Source organism: Rhinopithecus roxellana, chromosome 4, assembly GCF_007565055.1.
Source record: "Rhinopithecus roxellana isolate Shanxi Qingling chromosome 4, ASM756505v1, whole genome shotgun sequence".
Classification (NCBI taxonomy): Eukaryota; Metazoa; Chordata; class Mammalia; order Primates; family Cercopithecidae; genus Rhinopithecus; species Rhinopithecus roxellana.
The window spans coordinates 29,783,887-29,807,428 of NC_044552.1; the positions used below are offsets into that span (position 1 = coordinate 29,783,887).

General features: G+C 38.8%; 1 long non-coding RNA gene across 1 annotated transcript in view; it reads right to left on the minus strand.

Annotated features, from left to right (window-relative positions):
* The window catches only part of LOC104682870, a 37,934-nt gene that overhangs the window by 13,583 nt on the left and 809 nt on the right, over positions 1-23,542 (minus strand). Inside the window, exon 2 of the long non-coding RNA XR_004056993.1 lies at positions 7,859-7,949. This is a non-coding gene — a long non-coding RNA (uncharacterized LOC104682870). The remainder of the gene's footprint in view (positions 1-7,858; positions 7,950-23,542) is intronic.

Sequence of the window (23,542 nt, forward strand, 5' to 3'; positions counted from 1 at the left end):
ATATACTTTTAGTTTGGGACTGAATTTACTGATGTGGATGTCCTTACGATTTTGGACTCATTATGCTAGCAGCAGGGCATAGTTCTAACAATATGCTCAGCTGGTTAACCAAAACTCAGACCCACCCTGGTGTTCACCTGACAATGCACCACACTAAGTTGAGGGGCCAGAAGTTTCTTGAAATAATGCAGAAGTACATAGGAAGCTCCTTCCCTTAGCATTTATGAGCCAGTGGATCCAACAGTGTTCCATAAATGAGTGGCAATTGTGAATGCGATAGGAAATCTGTGACAGGCCTCAACAGGAATTACAGCAGAGGTCCCTAGAGTAATGGAGCAAAGTCACTGCCTCATAAGCAAGTGATTCTTTTCACTTTGGAAAACTGCTCTAGCCATGCTCTGGGAATCTGGGGGAGTCCAAGGGCTAAGGTCAAAACTGCCCACTGTGAGTTGTCTCAGCTACCTAGCTATGAAGTTGGGCATTCTATGCAACATTTTAGCATAAGCTATAAGAGGTATAAAATGTAGAATGAGGCTCCAGCCATAGCTGAAGATACAATAAGCTGTCTGAATATAAGTAACACATGCTCCCACCATGCCTACTCTGGCAGCTTGCCTTAGAGAATAGCAGAATGCCCTGCTGAAGAGCCAGTTGTGCCAGGTGGGACAACACCTCATGAGGATGGGGCAATGGCATGCAGGATCTATTATATGTTCTGAATCATGAACCAATGTATGCGTATGTGTGGCTTCTCCTGTAATTAGAATATACAGGTACAGAAACAATGGGGTGGAAGTGGGATCGTACCTTTCACGATTAAGTCTAATGTGTTTATTACTCATCAAATTATTGCTTCTCTTCTCCATGACTTGGGGCTCTGCTGACTTGGCATTTGGGGATCCAAGAGATAACTGCTTCTATAAGAAGACAAAACAATGTTTCCACTGCTGGTCATGTGGGGCTCTTATACAACAGGCAAAAAAAAAAGAAGGTCATGATGTTGACTGGGATGACTGATCCTGAAAAATCTTGATCATCGTGGGAAAGAAGGCTGCTGCTTCAAAGTGGGGATGGGGAAATCTTTTTAAAATTTTGATATAGAGTCTCACTCTCTCACCCACGCTGGAGTGCAGTAGCACCCTCATGGCTCACTGTAGCCTTGACCTCAGGATAGGAAAATCTTAATAGAACTCAGGTCTGCTATTCTAAAGGAGGTCTTAAACAACCATATCCAGTGGAAAAAGTTAATGGAAGACTGCTATATCCCTGTAAGGACAGATTTACCAAGGAAGTAATTCTTATGAGGTGAGTTTGGTAAGAAACTCCAACTTACTGAGTTCTTTTATGAAGGCAAAGGGAACGTGACACAAATTATGGAGAGGAAAATTTATACATATCAACCACAGCCCCATAAGCAATTACAGAATAGGGACTATCACCTCTACCCATATTTCTTTCCTCATTGGGTATATATTTATACATTTTAATAAATTTTAAAATTCTTTATCCCCACTTATACTATTTATATTTGGTATGTAAAAGTGTTTATACAATTTCTTTTTTTCTTTTTAAAAATATCAGGTTTACTGAGGCCTAATTTCTTTTTTTTTTTTTTTAACAGGGTCTCACTCTGTCGCCCAGGCGGGAGTGCAGTGGTACGATCTTGGCTCGCTGCAACCTCTGCCTCCTGGGTTCAAGCGATTCTTGTACCTCAGTCTCCCAAGTAGCTGGGATTACAGATGCCTGCCACCACGCCTGGCTACTTTTTGTATTTTTAGTAGAAATGGGGTTTCATCTTGTTGGCCAGGCTGGTCTTGAACTCCTGACCTCAGGTGATCAGCCTCCCAAAGTGCTGGTACTTACAGGCATAAGTCACAGCACCTGGCCAAATTTTTTTCAAATATTTTAAATCAGCAATTGATTGAATCTAAAGATTCAGAACCTCAGAGGGAGACTATGTTGTCTTAAGAAGACTTACTGATTTGATTAGCTCAAGACATTTTAAAGTATGCATGGTAAAATTTTAATGGTAACCACGAAATAATAAAATTAGAATATATAATTTCCAAACCAATAGAGAGAAGATACATACAAAAGAAAGAAAAGAAAGGAAGAAAGAGGGGGGAAGGAGGGAAGGAGGAAAGGAGGGAGGGAGGGAGGGAGGGAGGGAAGGAAGGAAGGAAAGGCAAAAATCTAAAATGAGACAAGAAATGTGTATATGTGTGTGGTGGGATGAATATAGTGAAAAGGGGACAAAGCACATAGCAAGGTGATGGAAATAAGGCCAAATATATCATAATTACAATAAAGTTAGTGACCTAAAAGTGCCATTTAGGACAGAGATACTTAAATTTGAAATAAAAACAAAGTCCAATAATATACTGTACAATAGGCTCACTTAACGTAAGTCAACAGAGAGGTTGAAAGTAAAAAGATGAAAAAGACTAATCCAGACAAATACTAACAAAAGAAAGCTGAGGTAGTTAGTATTAACATTAGAGAAAATGGATTTTAAGACAAAAACATTATTAGGAAGGAAGAAGTTTGTTATATAATTTTAAAAATATGCCAGGGGTTTATAAGTACGCAAAAAATTGGTTAAAAAAATAAAAAAGATTTGAATAACACAATTAATTTGTTTTGTTTTGTTTTGTTTTGTGTTGTTTTTGGAGGCAGGGTCTCACTCTGTCACTTAGGCTGGAGTGCCATGGTGTGATCTCGGCTCACCGCAACCTCCACCTCCTGGGTTCCAGTGATTCTTCCACCTCAGCCTTCCCAGTAGCTGGACTACAGGCGTGTGCCACCATGCTTAGCTAATTTTCGTATTTTTTGGTAGAGACGGGGTTTCACTATGTTGGCCAGTCTGGCATGATTAGTTTTTGATCACACAATAGAACACAATAGACCCCTCATCTAAAATTTAGGAAATATTCATTCTTTTCAAGCACATGTGGAACATTTATAAAAATTAAATACCTACTAGTCCATAAAGTGTCAGCAAATTTCAAATAATTGCTATAATAATAACATTCTCTGATAATACTATAATTAAATGAGATGTTAATAATAAAGAAAAAGGCTGCCTGTGCTGGCTCACGCCTGTAATCCCAGCACTTTGGGAGGCTGAGGTGGGCAAATTACCTGATGTCAGGAGTTCAAGACCAGCCTGGCCAACATGGTGAAACCCTGTCTCTACTAAAAATACAAAAATTAGCCAGGTGTGGTGGTGTATGCCTGGAATCCCAGCTATGTGGGAGGCTGAGACACGAGAATCACTTGAATCCAGGAGGTAGAGGGTGCAGTGAGCCAAGATCACACCACTGCACTCCAGCCTGGGTGACAGAGCGAGACTCCGTCTCAAAAAAAAAAAAAAAAAAAAAAGAAAGAAAGAAAGAAAGAAGAAACTCTCCATGTATTTAGAAATTTAAAAACACACTCCTAAAAATGTCAATACTCCCCAGAGTGATATATAAGCTTAATAAAATTTCTACTAAAATCCCGCAAGGTTTTATGTAGAATACACAAAATGATTCCCAAATTTATGTGAAAAGGCAAAGGAACTAGAATAGCCAAAATAGTTTGGAAAAAGGAATAAAGTGGGGGAACCAGTCTTCCCAATTTCAAGAGTTTTGTAGAGCTACACCTATCATGACTGCGTGGTATTGGCAGAGGGAGAGATACAGATCAATATAACAGGATAGAGAACTCAGAAACAGACCTACACAAAAATGTCTAACTGATTTTTGACAAAGGTGCAAAAGCAATTCAATGACAAAAAGATAGCCTTTTCAACATATGGCACTGGAGTAGTTGAAGATCCATATGCAAAACAAACAAACAAAAATCCATGAACTTTGAAGTAAGTCTCATACTTTCTACAAATATTAACTCAAAATAGATCACAGACTTAAGTATAAAGCATAAAACTACAAAACTTTTAGGAAAAAAATTGGAGGCCAGGCGCGGTGGCTCAGGCCTGTAATCCCAGCACTTTGGGAGGCCGAGACGGGCGGATCACGAGGTCAGGAGATCGAGACCATCCTGGCTAATATGGTGAAACCCTGTCTCTACTTAAAAATACAAAAAAAACTAGCCAGGCGACGAGGCGGGTGCCTGTAGTCCCAGCTACTCAGGAGGCTGAGGCAGGAGAATGGCGTACAAAACCCGGGAGGCAGGAGCTTGCAGTGAGCTGAGATCCGGCCACTGCACTCCAGCCTGGGTGGCAGAGCAAGACTCCGTCTCAAAAAAAAAAAAAAAAAAAAGAAAAAAAATTGGAGAAAATATTTGAGACCTAGCACTAGCAACGATTTATTAGATTTGACACTAAAACGTAATTCATAAAAGGAGAGATCGATAAATTGGACTCTATAAAAATAAAAAAACTGTTGTTCTCTCAGAAACCCTGTTGACAAGATAAAAAGAAAGGCTAAAAACTGAAGAAAACCATATATCCAACAAAGGACTAGTATCCAGAATATACTCTCAAAAGAACTCTCAAAACTCAACAGTAAAAAATAATCCATTAGATGCCAAATGAGCACATATAAAGATATTTAATATCATTAGCCATTAGGGAAATGCAAATTAAAGCCACAATAAAATATCAGCATATACTCTCTCTAGTTAAAATAAAAAATTTTGACAACATCAAATGCTGGCAAGTATGCAGAGAAACCAAATCATTCATATATTGCTGGTGGGAATGTAAAACAGTAGAGTTGAATTGAAAAACAGATTGGCAGTTTCTTAAAAAAAAAAACAAAAAACAAACTAAATGAAATATGACTCAACAATTACACCCCTAGGCATCTATCTCAGAGAAATAAAGACTTATATTCACATAGTAACCTGTATATGAATATTCATAGCAGCTTTATCTGTAAATCCTTAAACTAGAAACAACTCAGATGTTCTTCAGTGGGTGAATAAAGAGTGGTACATCCATATTATGGATTATTCCTTAGCAATAGTAACAAATTATTGATAAAGGCAATAATCTGGATAAACCTCCAGGGAATGATGCTGAGTGAAAAAAAATCCCAAATGGTTATATACTGCAAGGTTCCATTTATACAATTCTTGAAATAACAAAATTATAGAAATAGAGAACAGATGAGTGGTTGCCAGGGCTTAAGACAGTTATAGGAAGGAAATGCACGTGGCTGTAAAAGAACAACACAAGAAGAGATCCTTGTGGTGATAGAGTTGTTCTGTATCTTGACTGCATTAATGTCAATAAGATTGGAGCTGCATTTAGAATGGTGGAGTAAGGATCGCCAAAAACTGATTTCTCCAGAAAAGCAATGAGAGCACTGGCAAAAAAATTGTTAAAATCAACATTTTTAGAACTCTGAAAATTAACCAAATGCTCACAAAAGTCTGAGGAGCATTTTTTCTCTCTCACACACACACACAAATGGCTAAATCTCATAAGAAGAACAAGCTTGATGGCATTTTAACTTGTCCTATTGCCATCCCTCTTTCTGCAGTTCCACAGTAGCCTTGGAAACCAACAACCTTCAATCATGGTAACTCTGAAAACCAGCAACCTAGCAGTCACTGAAGGGGGCAGAATGGGCTTGGAGTTCCCCTAAATGCTCATCTTCCATGAGTTATTCTTTGACTTGTCTGGCAGTTTCCCAGAAACCACAGGGGCTCTCAGGGTTGGTCTTTATTGGAACTGACTCAGGGTTAATTCACTGTGAACAGCCTTTTCTTTGGAGTATTTATTGAAAACGATTAGTGGCAACTGTTTAACATCTTGGGTGCCTGAGGTGATAACAGTTGAGGGAAGAAAAGATTATAAGGAAAAACTGAGGAATAAGAATTTTTTTTTTTGAGATGGAGTCTTGCTCTGTTGCCCAGGCTGGAGTGCAGTGGCACTGATCTCCGCTCACTGCAAACCTCTGCCTCCTGAGTTCAAGTGATTCTCCTGCCTCAGTCTCCTGAGTAGCTGGGATTACAGGCATGTACCACCATACCCAGCTAATTACTGTATTTTTAGTAGAGACGGGGTTTCGCCATGTTGGCCAGGCTGGTCTCGAACTCCTGGCCTCAAATTATCTGCCCACCTTGGCCTCCCAAAGTGCTGAGATTACAAGCATGAGCCACTGTGCCCAGCTGGATTAAGAAATTTATAAGTGTGTTTGGAAAGCTTATCAGATTCCTGGAAATGTAGACAACCACATGCATGTACAGGTGACCACACGCATGTACAGGCTGTATTCCTGCCCAGAACGATGTGTGTACCCAGGAACACACTTTGAGAAGACCTTAATCTCTAACCACTGGCAGACCTTGAGGTTCTGCACAAGCAGAAAGTAAAGACTAAAGCAGAGTTGTCTAGTGTATGGTAGAGCTTTATGGATATATCCCAACACACACACACAGACCTTTGGCAAAGGCTGGGAGACTTATCAATTCAAAGCATTTAAGAAAATATCTGTCCATTTATTACCTGATCACTAAGCTAAACAAGCAGAGACTATAGTGGCCAAACGTTATAAAGAATACAGACTTTACAGAATTAATTTAGGAAAGTAACTAGACAAACAGAAGCAAGAGCAATTGCAACAATAAATTCTGGGGAGGAAGGGGAATCTGATTTCTGGAGTTGTCACATTTTATTATTTAAAACAACCAGTTTTAAATAAAAGTGTATGAGATATGCAAAGAAACAGGAAAAATAACCTATACACAGTGGGGGCTGGGTCAGGGGAAGCAATGAATAGAAACTGTCAGGAAGCCCTGATGTTGGATTTACTAGACAAAGACTTTAAATAGGATAGTATAAAGATGTTCAATTAAAGAAAACTATATCTAGAGAACTAAAGAAGAGCATGAGAATAATGTCTCACTATAAAGAAAATATTGATAAAAAGATAAAACTATAAACGAGGACCAAACAGAAATTCCAGAGCTAAAAAGTACAGTAACTGAAATGAAAAATTCACTAGAAGAGCTCAATAGTAGATTCAAACTAGCAGAAAGAAGTATTAGCAAACTGGAAGAAAGGTCAATTGAGATGCCCCAATATGAAAAACAGAGAGAAAAAGAATAAAGAAAATGAACAGAACTTCAGAGATCTGTGAAACACCATGAAGTGTACTATCATACATATAAAGGAAATCAAAGAAGCACAGGAGAGTGACCTAAAAATAATACTGGAAGAAAAAAAGGCCAAAACTCTCCAAATTTGTGAAAAACATTAATCCTACACATTTAAGAAGCTCAGCAGACTCAAAATAAGATAAACTCAAAAAGATTTGCCCCTAGACACATTATAGTCAAATTGTTGAAAGCAAAGGACAAAGGGAATCTTGAAACTAGTGACAGAGAAGTAATTCATCACATATAACGGATCCTTGGTAAAACTAACAACTGATTTCTCATTAATGTCAATATCTTGATTGTGATATTTTCTATAGTTTTACAATTAGGAGAAATTTTACAAATTGGGAGAAACTGGGTAAAGCATACACAGGATCTCTTTCTATTATTTCTTACAGTTGCATGTGAATCTATAATTATCTCAAAATTTAATTTAACATACTCCTGAAACAATACTTGAGTCCAAGATGAAATTGTAATAAAAGTGTAAAAAATATTTAGAAGTGAACAATATTAAAAATACTAAGTATCAACACTTGGGAAACAAAACAGTAGTGGTAATTCAAGGTAAACTTATATAGTCTTGTATGCTTATATTGGAAATTAAATCCTGAAAATGACATAATTAAGCACCCAACTGATGACAGTAGAAAATAAAGAATGAACTCAAAGAAAGTAAAAGGAAGCATATAAAAATTATTAAAGCAACAATCAAGAACATACAATAGCCAGGCATAGTAGTGTATACCTGTAGTCCTGACTACTTGGGAGGCTGAGGCAAGAGGATCATTGGAGCCCAGAAATTTGAGTCCAGTCTGGATAACACAGTGAGATATCATCTATAAAAACAAAATAAAATGGTATTTTAAGAAATAATCTTAAAAAGTACGATAGAGGGGATCAATACCAAAAGCTTGTTATATAGGGAAGAAACTAATAAAACTGACAAACTACAGGGGGTGGGGGGAGGGGAGAAGAGAGAGGGAGAAAAAAATGTTAGTAATGCAGAGGGGGACATAACTACATATGAACTATAGACGAAAAAAATGTTTTTAAAACTTAGATGAACAAAATCTTAGGAAAACATACTTCAAGAAGAAATAAGTCCTATGACCAGTAAAGAAACTGAAGTTAGTAAAAATCTTCTTACAACGCAGCCATCAGGATTACATAATTTATATGATCTGAATGTCCCCTAAAACTCATGTTGTTTCACGTTGAAGCAGTCTCACCAATATAATAGTATTAAGAGGTAGGTAATTCGTCTGTGTCAAAACAGGGAGGATAATAAAACAAAGAGGTAACCCCTTTAGCTAATGATTAATTCATGAAATGGAGTCCTCATGAATGGGATTAGTGACTTTATAAAAGGGCCCATTCCTTTTGCCCTTTCATCTCTTCTGCCATGTGAGGACATAGTGTTCATCCCCTGAAGGAGGCAACAACAAGGGGCTAACTTGAAAGCAGAGACTAGGTCCTCACCAGACACCAAACCTGCTGGCACCTTGATCTTGGACTTTCCAGCTTCCAGAACTGTGAGAAAATAAATTTCATTTCTTTGTAAATTACCCAGTGTCAGGTATTTTGTTATAGCAGCAGAAACGCAGTAAGACAGTGAATTCTACCAACTTTTTAAGAAACAGTTTATTCCAATCTTATAAAAACTCTTACAGAAAATAGAAAAAGAGAAAATAAGCCCAACTCACTTATGAGGTAAATAAAACTTGATTCCCTAAACAATCAAATTATAGACAATCTCACTTTGGAGCCTATATGTAAAAATATTAAAGTATTAGCAAACCAAATCAGTGAGATATTTTAAAAAGGTAATATATAATGACAAAGTCAGGCTAATCCAGGGATGCAAGAATGGTTTAATATATATTATATATTTTTTGTAAGTAGAATTTTCCATTGCTAAGAGAATGGTTTAATATTAGAGAAACAATTCTTCACATTACAGATTAAAGGGGTACTTGATATGGAAAAAAACAAACTCAGCTTCTCCTACTATATCCTTACAACACAGAACACTTCTGTGACTCCAGATGTGCAGGGGTTTATACCCACACATCAAGCAACCAATCCGTTCTGCAGCAGATAACATCTGAGTGTCTTTTAGTTCTATTTGATTCTGACATTATCTACCTGGAGTTCTCTACCCATAGGTTGAGAGATCAGTCCCACAAGACTTCTCTCCACTTTGGATGCAAGTTACAAGCATAGATTGTGCTTACATTGTGCGACCTGAGTTTCTGACCAATTGGCTATAAATTGAGGGTTCCCATGACTCCCTCCTGGGGTTTGATTAATTTGCTAGAACAGCTCACTCAGCTCAGGGAAACATTTTACTTACATTTATCCATTTATTATAAAAGATATTGCAAAGGATATAGATAACAGCCAGATGAAAGAGATGCATAGGATGAGGTATGAGAGAAGGGGCATGGAGCTTCCATGCTCTCTCCAGGCCTGCCAATTTCCAGGAATCCTATCTGGAAGCTCTCTAAACCCAGTCCTTTTGGGTTTTTATGGAAGCTTCATTACATACACATGACTTATTAAATCATTAGCCATTGGTGATCAACTTGAGCTTCAGCTTCTCTCCCCTCCTCGGATATTGGGAGGTGGGCTAAATATCCCAATTCTCTAAAAATGCCTTGGTCTTTCCTGTGACTTGCCCCCATCCTGAAGCTACCTATGAGCTGACAGCCACTAGTCATCTCACTAGCATACAAAGCATCCCCTTATCAATTATGATTATAACCCCCTTATCATGAAATGCCCTCCAGAGATTTCAAGGGTTTTAGGGGCTGTATGTCAGGAAACAAGAATAAAGACCAAATATATACTTCACAATATCCCAAGGAGAAAACCAATTATTATCTCAATAGATGCAGAGAAAGCATTTTGTGATGATAAAACAATTAAAAGTAGAAACAATTTTCCTTAATTTATTAAAGAGTATCTAACATACCTTTATAGAAAACATCATTCTTGATAGGGAAATGTCAGAAGCATTCCTCTTAACTATGTAATCAGGGCTGGACATGGTGGGAGGCTGAGGCAGGAGGATTGCTTGAGCCCAGGAGTTCAAAACCAGACTGGGCAACATAGTGAGACCCTGTCTCTACAAAAAATATACAAATTTAGGCAGGTGTGGTGGCATGTACCTATAGTCCCAGCTACTCAGGTCGCTGAGGTGGGAGCATTGCTTGAGCCCAGGAGGTCAAGGCTGCAACGAGCCGTGATCACACCAGTGTACTCCAGCCTGGGTGGCGGAGCAAGACACTATCTCCAATAAATAAATAAATAAAATAAGTAACAAGATAAAGATTTATACTATCACTTTTTCTATCCAAAACTGTGCTAAAAGTTGGAGTGGGGTAGTGGAGACAGAGACAAAGACAGAGACGGAGACAGAGACAGAGAGAGAAAGAGAGAGAAATGATACCATATATATCCAGTGGACCCCAGTCTCTGGCTGGTCCCTTTAGACCCAGGCACCAGGCCTGCCTGCCCACTGATTCAGATACTAGGCCATGCTGTCCAGGGACTCCAGCAATAAGCCTTCTCATAGACCCCACCAGTTGGCCTGCCCAGAATCTCTGAACAAGCTGACTGGTGAAGGGCTTTCCTTGCTGAAGCCAGTGTGCAAAGACTGGAAGAGACGCCTACTTTTGCAAATGCACAGACATCAACACAAGGCAATGAGGATCAAGAATAATCAGGAAAACAAGATACCACCACCAAAGGAACAAAATAAAGTACCAGTAACTAACTCTAAAGAAACAGATCTATGAACTGCCTGACAAGAAATTAAAAATAATAATTTTAAAGTAGACCAGTGAGCTACAAGAGAATACAGACAACTAAGCAAAGTCAGGAAAACAAGACATAAAGAAAATGAGTGAGATGTTCAACAAAGATAGAAACCATAAAAAGAACTAAACAAATTCTGCAGCTGAAACACACAATGACTGAACTGAAAAAATTCCATAGACACCTTCAATAGCAGATTCCATCAAACAGAAGAAAAAAACCTGTGAGCTCAAAAACAGGACATTTGAAATTATTCAGCCAGGGAAACAAAAAGAAAAAAATAGTGGAAAAGAATGAAGAAAGCCCATGGGACTTGTGGAATACCATCCAGTGAACCAATGTATGTATTATGGGATTCCCAGAAGAAGAGAAAGATAAAGGGACAGAAATAATATTTAAAGAAATAATGAGAGAGAGCTTCCCAAATCTGGAGAAGGAAATGAACATCCAGGTCCATTAATCCCCCCAAAAACCCAAATAGTTAACGAGATTTTTACCGAGACACATTGTACTCCAATTCCCAAAGAGAGAATTTTGAAAGGAGCAAAAGAAAAAGACTTGTCACATCCAAAGAAACTCCATAACACTATGAGTGAATTTCCCAGCAGAAACCCTGTAGGCTAGGAGAGACTAAGATGATATATTCAAAGTGATGAAAGAAAACAACAACAATAAAAACTGCCAACTCCAGCAAAGCTATCCTTCACAAATCAAGGAGATATAAAGACTTTCCCAGACAAACAAAAGCTAAGGGAGTTCATCACAACTAGACCTGCCTTACAAATGCTAAGGAAAGTTCTTCAAAGTGAAACAAAAGGACATATGTCAAAGATACATCTGCACTCAACTATTCACTGCCACACTACTGACAATAGCCAAGATTTGGAATCAAAGTTTCCATCAATGGATAAATGGACAAAGAAAATGTGATAAACACACACAATGAAATATTATTCAGCCTTAAACAGAAGGAAATCCACCAGGAATGGTGGCTCACACCTGCAATTCCAGCAGTTTGGGAAGCTGAAGTGGGAGGACTGCTTGAGCTCAGGAGTTGGAGTTCAGTCTTGGTAACCTAGTGAGACCTCATCTGTACAAAAAATTTAAAAAAAAAATAGCCAGGTGTTGTGGCTCACACCTGTAGTCTTAATTACTTGAGAGGCTGAGGTGGGAGGATCACTTGAGCCTAGGAGATGAATCCAGCCTGGGCAACACAGTAAGACATCGTCTCTAAAAAATTTAAAGAAGGAAATGCTGTCACTTGTGACAACATGGATGAACCTTGTAGGGTCCCCAGTTTCCCCTTTCTTTCTTTGTTCTGACTCAGAGACAGAGTGCCTTGACCATTCTATGGCCTGGCGAGCTGCATGTTTTCTCCTTTGGGCTTGAACCCAAGCTGGGACCTTGAACATCTCCATGAACTGATATATTTGTTTAGGTTGTTGTCCAAAACACTGAAACATCAACATATTGCTAAATATGTAGAAAATAGCCTTGGCCCTGAGCTAAACTCCTTAAAACCCCATATAAGCTTTATAACCCAATCTCTTTGTTGACATACCTAGGTAGAACATCTTTTTTCTCACTGTCCATCATGAAGACTGCTGATGTACTCTGCATGTAAGTTCCCCTGATTAGTGCTTTGGACTGATCATTCTGGCATTTAATGCTTCTTTCTTTGGAATCCCTACTCTCTCCATGTCAGGATGGTTTGGCCAGTCCCTTGCAAGAACTTCTCTGCTGCCACTTTTGTGGGAACTTCAGCACTGGACTTGACTAGATAGAACAAATGTGGACGGCATTATGCTAAGTGAAATAAGCCCGAGATAGGCTTGTGGTAATCATTTCACAATGTATACAAATATCAAAACATCATATTGTATACCTTAAATATGTACAATTTTTACTTCTCAATTATGTCTCAGTAAAGCTGGGGGGAAAAAGAAATTAAAGGTCTAATGTCTGAAAGAGAGGATTAAAACTATTATTCACAGATACATAATTCTATAGAGAAAACTCTTAACCTGCCAAATTATTAGAAACAATAAAGGTTAGCAACGTGGCTAAATACAAAATGATATGCAAAAATAAATCATATTTTCAATACAACTAACAGGAGAAAAATTTAAGATACTACTTACAGGCAGTAGTGGCAATGATCAGGCTGGATAAAATTTGCTTTCTAGCTTCCTCCTCCAGTCTTCTGTCAATTCTGTGAGCCCTCCTTAAACCCTAGAATTTCCAATAAATTCTTTTTGTGCTTGAGGCACAAAAAGGTTGAATTAATTAAAAAAAAATTTTTTTTTTTTTAGACAAGAGTCTTGCTCTGTCACCCAGGTTGGAGTGCAGTGGCGTGATTTTGGTTCACTGCAACCTCACCTCCTGGGTTCACGCAATTCTCATGTCTGAGCCTCTCGAATAGCTGGAATTACAGGCACCCACCACTATGCCCTTCTAATTTTTTGTATTTTTAGTAGAGACGGGGTTTTGCCATGCTGGCCAGGCTGGTCTCGAACTCCTGACTTCAAAAGATCTGCCTGCCTCGGCCTCCCAAAGTGCTGGGATTACAGGCGTGGGCCACTGAGCCCAGCCTTGACCCCACCTTTCAAAAAAAATTAGATCAGTTGAATTATTTTTTTTCATTTGCAAGCACACATCCTGTAACCACACTATTTGATGTTTTATTTATTTATATTACTTAGTTTTATTTTATCTGAGACAAGGCCTAACTCTGTCACCCAAGTTGGACTGCAGTGGTGCCATCATGGCTCACTGTAGCCTCAACCTTCTGGACTCAATCGATCCTCCCACTTTAGCCTCCCAAGTAGCTGGGACTGCAGGTGGATGCCACAAGGCCTGCCTAATTTTTGTATTTATTTTTGGAGAGACAAGGTTTCACCATGTTGCCCAGGTTGGTCTCGAACTCCTGGGCTCAAGCAATCTGCCTGCCTCAGCCTCCCAAAGCACTAGGCTTACAGCTATGAGCCACTGCACCCAACCTTATTATTTTAATGAGATATTTGGACTAAAATACATGTGTTGGGGTCCCCAAGATCGCCCCCAAGTCCAGTGATTTTCTAGAAGGAATCACTGGACTCAGTAGTATACAGCTGTACTCATGACTGTGACACATTGAAAGGATACAGAGCAAAATCAGTAAAGGGAAAATACACAGGGAGTGAAGTCCAGAGGAAACCAGGCCCAGGCTTTCATGAATCCTCTCCCAGTGGAGTCACTCTTATCGGTTAGAGTGGTGGAGAACATGCCTAAAATCCAAGTCTCCAGATGCCAACTATGTGCCTGGTCTGGTTACCATCCTTGAAGGATCTGCTTACAAGATTGGCTCACTGTAACCTTGAACTCCTGGCTCAAGTGATCCTCCCACCTCAGCCTCCTGAGAAAACTGAGACTACAGGCATGCACTACCAGGCCTGGCTAATTAAAAAAAAAAAAAAAAAAGAAAATTGGAGATAGGGTCTTGCTATGGCGCCCAGTCTGGTTTCAAACTCCTGGCCTCAAGTGATCCTTCTACCTCGGCCTCACAAAGTGCTGAGATTACAGCATGAGCCACTGCACCCAGTCTATATTTCTTTTTCATGTGTGATATGGTCTGGCTGTGTCCCCACTCAAATCTCATCATGTAGTTCCCATAATCCCCATGTGTCATGGGAGGGATCCAGTGGGAGGTAACTGAATCATCCGGTAGTTACCCTCATGCTGTTCTTGTGATAGTGAGTGAGTTATCATGGCACCTGATGGCTTTATATGGGGCTTTGCCCCTTTTGTCCATTCTACTTATTGCTGCTGCCATGTGAAGAAGGATGTGTTTGCTTCCCCTTGTGCCATGATTGCAAGTTTCCTAAGGCTTCCCCAGCCATGCTGAACTGAGTCAATTAAACCTCTTTCCTTTATAAATTATTCAGTCTTGGCATGAGAACAGACTAAAACAATATGAGTTATCTTTCTTGGAATTAGTAATTCTCTGATTTAAAATTTTTATTTTCTATGTATACATTATTAAATCCATCCAGAAACTCTTCATCAATATTGAAAAACTTCCTCTCATATGGTCAAATGTATGTGTTTATCCATTCCGATTGTTTCTGGAGTCCTTTGTCTTCCTACTCCAATGGTTTCATTTTAGACCTGCCACACAATTCTCTTCCTTGAATTTCCCTTCATCATAATCCATAATCCTGGGGATATCTTTTGCTTCTTTCTTATACTGAATCCTGTATTAGTCCATTCTCACATTGCTATAAAGAAATATCTGAAACTGGTTAATTTTATATATATGCGTGTGTGTGTATATATATATATATATGAGGTTTAATTGAGTCACAGTTCTGTAGGCTATACAGGAAACATGGTGGCATCTGCTTCTGGGGAGGCCTCAGGAAACTTACAATCCTGGAGGAAGGCAAAGGGGAAGCCCACACTATACATGGCTGGAGCAGGAGGAAGGGTGGAAGCAGGAGCCACACATTTTTAAACAACCAGATCTCACGAGAACTCATTATTGTGATGATAGTAACAAAGGGAAGCAGAAAATCTATCCTCATGGTCCAATCACCTCCCACCCAGGCCCCACCTCCAACACTGGAGATTACGATTTGACATGAGATTTCGGCAGGGACTCAGATCCAAAGCCATTTCCTGGATCCCATGTATTTTACTTTTCTTGTTTCTTTTCTACCTCATTTTTTGTGAAAAATGTTATGCAGTTATTTCCTGAGAAAGTATAGATAAATGTGAAATCTTGAATGTTTGCAAATGTCTATACTATTCTCACGCTTGATATTTTGGCTGGGCATAGACTTTTCTATTGGAAACATTGTTTCTCAGCATTTGAAAGAGTTTTTTTAATTGCCTGATAGCTTCTTGATACCATTCTGATTCCTAGTTCTTTGTATCTGACCTGCTTTCTCTCTCCAAAAACTTTTTGGATTCTTTCCTTTTCTATCACTAGTGTTCTTGGTTTAGATATTTTTGCATTTATTGAACCAGAGCACTGGGGGAGCCTTTCATTCTGGAAACTCACCACCTTCATTTCTGGGAAAAATTCTCATCTCTTTCTAGAACTACTGTAAATGGAATGTTGAGCTTCTTAAATTCATCTTCAAATTCTCTTTTTTATTCTCTTTTCTGTCCTATTTTCCATCTCCTTTTCTCTCTGGGAGAGTTGTTAAACCTCACCTTCTAACTCTTCCATTACAGACTTTAAAATTTTTTCACATTTTTAATATTCAAGATTTGCTCTTTTCTGACTCCTTCTTTTCTGTCCCTTCTTCCTTCTTCCTTCCCTTTCTCTCTCTCTCTCCCCTCCCCTTGCTATCTTTATTTCTTTGAGACAAGGTCTCTGTCACCCAGGCCAGAGTGCAGTGCTGCGACCTTGGCTCACTGCAGCCTCAACCTCCTGGACTGAAGCAATCCTCCCGCCTCAGCCTCCCAACTAGCTGGGACCACAGGCACATGCCACCACACCTGGCTATTTTTTTTTTTTTTTCTTTGTAGAGATGAGGTTTCTTTATGTTGCCCATGCTGATCTTGAACTCCTGGGCTCAATTGAGCCACTCACCTCGGCCTCCCAAAGTGCTGGGATTACAGGTGTGAGCCACAGAGCCTGGCCTCCCCATCTTTTTTTTTTTTTTTTTTTTTTTTGAGATGGAGTCTTCCTTTGTTGCCCAGGCTGGAGTGCAGTGGCACTCTCTCTGCTCACTGCAACCTCTGCCTCCCTGGTTCAAGCAATTCTCCTACCTTAGCCTCCTAAGTAGTTGGGATTACAGGTGCCTGCCACCCCACTGAGCTAAATTTTTTGTATTTTTAGTAGATATGAGATTTTGCCATTTTGGCCAGGCTGGTCTCGAACTCCTGATCTCAGGTGATCCGCCCACCTTGGTCTCCCAAAGTGCTGGGATTACAGGTGTGAGCCACCACGCCCAGCATCTTTTTTTTTTTTTTTTTTTTTTTTTTTTTTTTTTAAATGAAGACGGGGTATTTCTATGTCACCTAGACTGGTTTGAAACTCCTGGCCTCAAGCGATTCTCCCACTCTGGCCTCCCAAAGTGCTGGGATTACTAGGCATGAGCCATCACCCCTAGCCAGCTACTCTTTGAGGCTCATAGAGATTTCTGTTTGTTTTCTTTGGTTCTCTATATTGTCTGTTTTCCCCGTTCTTTTTTCTTGGATTCTGACCTTCATGATACTTTCCTCATATATCTGTTGGTTTTTGATTGTTTATTCAATGTTAAGAGGTAATTTTTTTTAAAGCTGTTTAAAACTCTGTGTTGGGGTAGGGGTGGGGAATGCTTGATACCAGGTGAGCTTCAGCATAAGGCAAAAGGTGACAGCCTGGATGTTTTAGTGAAGATGTTCCATTGCCAGTATTCATAAATAGGTCTTTTCTCCATCTTCAGAGAGGAATCATGGAATTCTCTAACATTCTGTAATCCATTGCTTCTCAAACCTTAATACGCACATGAATCATGTAGGGAGATCTTAAAATGCAGATTCTGGTTTGGTAGATCTAGTGTGGGCCCTAAAATTCCACATCTTTAACCAACTCCCTGGAAATGTCAATACTATTGGTTCTTGGACAATAATCTAAGTAGCAAGGTTCTGGCTGTGGGTGGTGGCTCACCTCTATAATCCCAGCATGTTAGAAGGCCAAGTTGGGAGCACTGCTGTTCAAGACCGGCCTAGGCAACAAAGTGAGACCCTGTCTCTTAAAAAAAAAAAAAAAAAATATCGAGGCATGATGCTATGTACCTGTAGTCCCAGCTACTCAGGAGGCTGAGGTGGGAGGATCGCTTGAGCTTGGGAGGTTGAGGCTGCAGTGAGCTGTGATCACAGCACTGCATTCCACCCTGTGCAACAGAGCAAGACCCCATCTCAAAAAACAAAAACAAACAGCAGCAAAGTTCTCAAATAAACCTGGATTCCAGTGTTTTGCAATGTGATTGAGGGAAGAGGTAGGACCCCTAAGAATTTTGATCTATGAAACATTTATTTCAACTAAAAGGATGGACTGACTAGAAATGTTTTCATGGAATTTTCTCTTAGCCCCATTCTAGACCACCAGATTCCAGTAATTTGCACCAGATTCCCCCTTCCTCATCAGTCTAGGGAAGGACATGTGATGGTGATGATTGGGGCTGGGGGGAGCATCTTATTATTTAGTATGTAGGGTTTCCCTTTAATTTCCGTTTTCAGTGTGACACTTCATCCCTGTCTTCATTGGTTCCTGGTGGCCCCACGTCTAGAACTTCTTTAGTTCAATTTCTTGAGATAGTAAATCTCATCTGCTGTTCTTTTCCCTCATTCTCTTTGTTGTTGTGGATTTCATTGTCTTGTGGATTTCTTTTATTCTTTACTAACATTATTGAAGTTAGGGGAGGGAGTGGAGACAAATGCATGTGGTCAAGCCAGACATTTTAACCATCCAATCATTAAACTTTTCCAGACATGTCCCACTCATTGTGGACTACTCTTTCTACAGTGTACAATGTAAATTATAAATTGAATTTAAATTTGCCATCATTTCATTGTTTTCTATTTGTTTCACCTTTACTATATTTCCTTTTCTTTCCTTGACTTCTTTTAGGTTGGTCGAATTTTTTATTCTTTTTTTCCTCTGTACTAGTTTGTGAGTTGCATCCTCATTTTTTCATTCTTTTAATGTTAATGATTAGTCTAAAAATTGCAACAGGTATGCTTTATCTACTTAATTGTGGTAAAATTTATGTAAAATAAAAGATAGCTACTCTACAGTTTAAGTTTTGGCAAAGGCATGTACCTCTTTCTCCACCACTGCAATCAACTTACAGAATGTTTCTATCACTCCAAAAAGTTTCCTCATGCCCTTTATAGTCCCTCCTCCCCTCCACATCCAGGAAACCACCAATCTGCTATCATTATAGAGCAGTCTGCATTTTCCAGAATTTCATATAAATGGAAACATATTTTATTACTACAGGTATTCTTAAGTAATCAAAAGCTAATATTAATCCTTTAACTTTACCTTTTTCTCAGAGAGTATTTTAATCCTGGAATTCAATCCTCTAATTCACTGCTTCTCAACTTTAATATGCATATAAATCACTTACAGAAATCCTGTCAAAATGCAGGTTCTAGTTTACTATGTGCTATTATTTTTGTGTATTTTCTCTCCCTTTAGTAAAATTATGCCAAGAAGATGGCTACTTTTAGGGCTGGTACTTCTGCTAAAATATGGAATTATATTTTATGGTGTCCTGGCTTCACTCACAGTTAAGAGTTTAGGATTTAATAGAAATCCTAATTAAAGGTTGAAATGATAAGACATTAGATCAAGTTGAACAATTTATACTTGTCACGTACTACTTGCTTTCATGCTTGCTTGGTTTAGCATTCCACTGAGTATACGGTAAAATGTTCTAGCTAGAATTCAAGTTCAAAGAGGATAATGCAAGCCATACTGGATAGCTAATTTAAACCACACTGTATCACACTCAAGCCTGACTAGAACTTAAAGCACGGAAATTGAAGTCATTTCCCAGTTCTAAAAATCACCAGGGGCCGGGCGCGGTGGCTCAAGCCTGTAATCCCAGCACTTTGGGAGGCCGAGACGGGTGGATCACGAGGTCAGGAGTTCGAGACCATCCTGGCTAACATGGTGAAACCCCGTCTCTACTAAAAATACAAAAAACTAGCCGGGCGAGGTGGCGGGCGCCTGTAGTCCCAGCTACTCAGGAGGCTGAGGCAGGAGAATGGTGTAAACCCGGGAGGCGGAGCTTGCAGTGAGCTGAGATCCGGCCACTGCACTCCAGCCTGGGCGACAGAGCGAGACTTCGTCTCAAAAAAAAAAAAAAAAAAAAAAAAAAAAAAAAATCACCAGGGTCTCCTGCCCCTTCATGTCTAGCTCCCTACCCAACAGTCTTCATGCTCTGACTTTACCTTACCAGCCTTCTCTCTCATATCCCTCATTTTTGGGTCAATGGGTAACCCACTGTTTCCTGAATCAATCTTATGGCATTCCATGTGTTAAAGACAAGACAGCAGACCCCAAATGGAGTCATTCATGCTGAGAGGTTCCATGACACCAAACCAAAACCTGTATTTTAATGTAAGATCTGACCCTTCAAGAAATCAGGAGAGAGATGACAGTCAAATCCCATTAAACCAACAAGATTTCATTTATATTCCTATAAAGAAAAATAGTCTTGACCGATCTGCTATTTGCTCATTGTTCCTGATTCATTTCACTTTTTTCTGCCTATAAAATTCACCTACTTGTTTAGCTCATAGGAGCTCCTTTCTATTTTGTAGACTGGATGTTGCTCAGTTCATAAAGAGCTAATAAAAGCCAACTGGATCTTTGGGACTCATCTGTTGAAATTTTATTCTTTGATGCATTCTTTCTTTTCGCTCATGCTGGTGGCTCAGCCTGGACCACACTCCCTCTACCATGTTTCTAGCTGACACCTACCGGAGAGCTTTCAGGTGGAGCTCAGATAGCACTTTCTTCACAGAGCCTTCCTTCTTCTCCCAAACAGACGAGCTCACCCCCTTCTCCAAACTTTGCCACTTTGTTTGCATCTCTCTTGAAGTGCTTATATTGTGGCACGTTCCAGTTATAAATACCCTTGCTTTACACTGCGATTAGAATGTAAGTGCCTTCAAGTCTGAAAGCATACTCTTTTCACCTTTGTGGCCTTTACAGGCATAAAATAGAACCTTACCAGCAGCTCATAAATAATAATTGAATAAATACGTATTTCAGTGTGACCAAAAGAGGTTCCAGAGAACTTGAGCTGATTCCATCATTTCTTCAATCCTCAGGTTCCTACCTCCAATAGGAGCTCCCGAGCGACCCTTTGCCACCTCTTAATTTGCAATGATTGTACCAAACTGTGAAAACCTCCCAAGTTTGAACTTAGATTCTTCTTCAATCTTCTCCTTTATTCTTATGTTCAATCAGACAAAACAGTTGCTTTGTCATCTGATATCTGATTTGACCCTTCCTTTTCCTCTTTCTCTACCACATTTTCCATCATTCTGCTTAATGCCTTTTTATTTTCATAGTGCCTAATTACCTATAGTAAATTCTTCCAGGTTTACTGGATCTCCTGTTCTACTTTCTCCAATACATAAAGAGGATAACAACAACATTTTATAGAGTTAGTAAGTTGATAAATAAGATACGGTGTGCATATTGGACCTAGTTTGTACATGTACCTACTATCTCTTTGTAGAATCTTCTCCTGCTCATGTCCTCTGGTTTCAGGAGTTGATACATGACAAGCAGCATGTCCCTCTGGCCACAGTTATTGGCTCAGGATGGCTGAGAAATTGCAAGATACACTATGCTGATGACATAATTTGAGTCCCTTGACTTGATCTTGTCTATAGCTAGATGCACCCCTGGGCTTTCTGGTTATGAGAGTTGATTTCCTTTATTAAACTCACTTAAGCTGGTTTTCTGCTAAGTGCAACAAAGATCTTTAATAAATGAAGTATGTAAAGCACTAAGCACAGTACCTTGTACATAAGTGTTAGGTATTATTTTTATCATCCCTGTCCCCTTGCCATACCTCCTACCAAATTCAACCTTTTTCTTATCATCTGCCCATACATACCAGCTAGGATAATTTCCTTACTATTTCCTGCATATTTTCCCTTTGCCTGGACTGTCCGACAGGACATTTTACACTCTTTTCACCAATTCACATCCATCATGATTTAGAACTTGGCTTAAAGAAATCTCCCATTCTCCAATAAGCCTTCTTTGAGTAATGGTGGCTCCATACTCTTCACTGCCTTATCTATTTTTTCTTGTATGTGTTTTCCACTTATTTCTACTGTTCTGGATCGCACACTCCTCAAGGCAAGAAAAAATATATTCTATCTATACTTGTGATCATTAGTCCCTTTATAGATTGAGATTTTGTCATTATTTTCCTAAGAAACTTGTGCAGTATTAGACACACTCTAAGTGGTCAATGAATATGTTTTAGAAATACATAAATGGAATTAAATCTACAGGGTGTGGTACGTTATTCTATTTAAGACCTGTTGTTAACCTAGCTAAACTTTTCCCATTTTCTAAGCAAACTTTACATTCTTAAACCATTTTAATTAGTGTAAAAGTATCACAATGATTCCAACCTCAAATATTCCTCCCAACTGTGGTTTCAGAATCCTTTCAGTCAACTATCTAAGGAAGGAATATTCTATTAATTTAACAATCAGTCAAGGCCTATTTTTTTTCTCATCATCCACATGTTATTAATACAGTGGGTATTGTGTCTGACCCTTGAGAGGTTTCTTGGCCTGATAAACTAATGACAATAGTGAAGCATTAACAAAGATATCCTGAGATGCTGAAAAAAAGTGTGAGGGGGAAGTGTGAAAGAAAGAAGTGGGGAAAAGGTGATCTTTTTTTGTACTCATGTTTCTTTTAGTTTTAAATGGTAAAACTTTCTCTTAACCCAAATAAGTTGATTTCTATTTACAGCTGGACGATTTTTAAAAACAACTATTTGGAATCAAAGGTCCGCGCCCCTGTTTGTTGAATTTAATTGCTGTACGGTTTATTGAAAAGGTCAGGGACTAGTGAATTTAAACCGTTTAAAATAGCAAAAGATTAAAGTGAATTAAACGTAGTGCCTCTGGGATTTCTGATATATGTTCCAAATTTGTTTTTAATAACATAATTGTTCCATGTTACATTTAATATTCCATAACAGGGAACTGGTTACCTGTGCAGTTATGCTCGTAGAAACCAATTCCAAATGTCAAAAACTAAAGTGAGGGCAACTGTAATGTTATCATTAAAAAAGTAGAAATTGAAAATGGAAGAGAAACACTTAGGCTGAATAAGGTCTTAATATGAAAGCTTTAAATAGAAAAACCTGAAAAAAATCACACGCATTAGGTTGACTTAATGCCTTTTCAACAGCATTTAAATCATTATTTGACTTACAAATGGAAACCAATGCGCTTTCTCAAGGTATTTATCCATTCATTTTAGCGGAAAAAGATAGCTCCTGATCACACGAATGGGAATTGTGCTAAATAAATGTTGAGAACATCCATCAAGAAATAAAAGTTACTAGTCATATATATAAATGATTATTACATTTCATGTTTTAAAAGAATAAGAAATTCGATATTGTTTCTGTTAGTTTTCAGACTTTTGTTTTCTTAACTAAAAGTACTGTAATTGCCTCTGGGGCTTTCCCTTCCACAATTAATCATCTTTTTCTTCCACACCTTCCCTCCAAATGATTATTCCCCCTAGCTTCAGAACACTTGACATTAATTCATACTATTTCATCTTCACAGCTTTCAAAACACTGCCCTGCCCCTGCTTAGCTCCACAAGCCACCCCCCCTTGCATTTAAAAAATTGGTTAACAGAAGCATTTTTGTACTATCTCTTTGCCAGAAGGTGCTATTTACTTGGAAACAAATTAGCTTCCTTAATCAAACTTTTGAAACTCTCTATATTTAAATTCCTTAGTATAACAAACATCTATACTTCAAAAGTAGCAGTATGTTCACTTCAAACATTCAGAAAACTTGGATCCTAAACTTTATCCTTCATCCTCTTGACTCTAGAATACATGTCC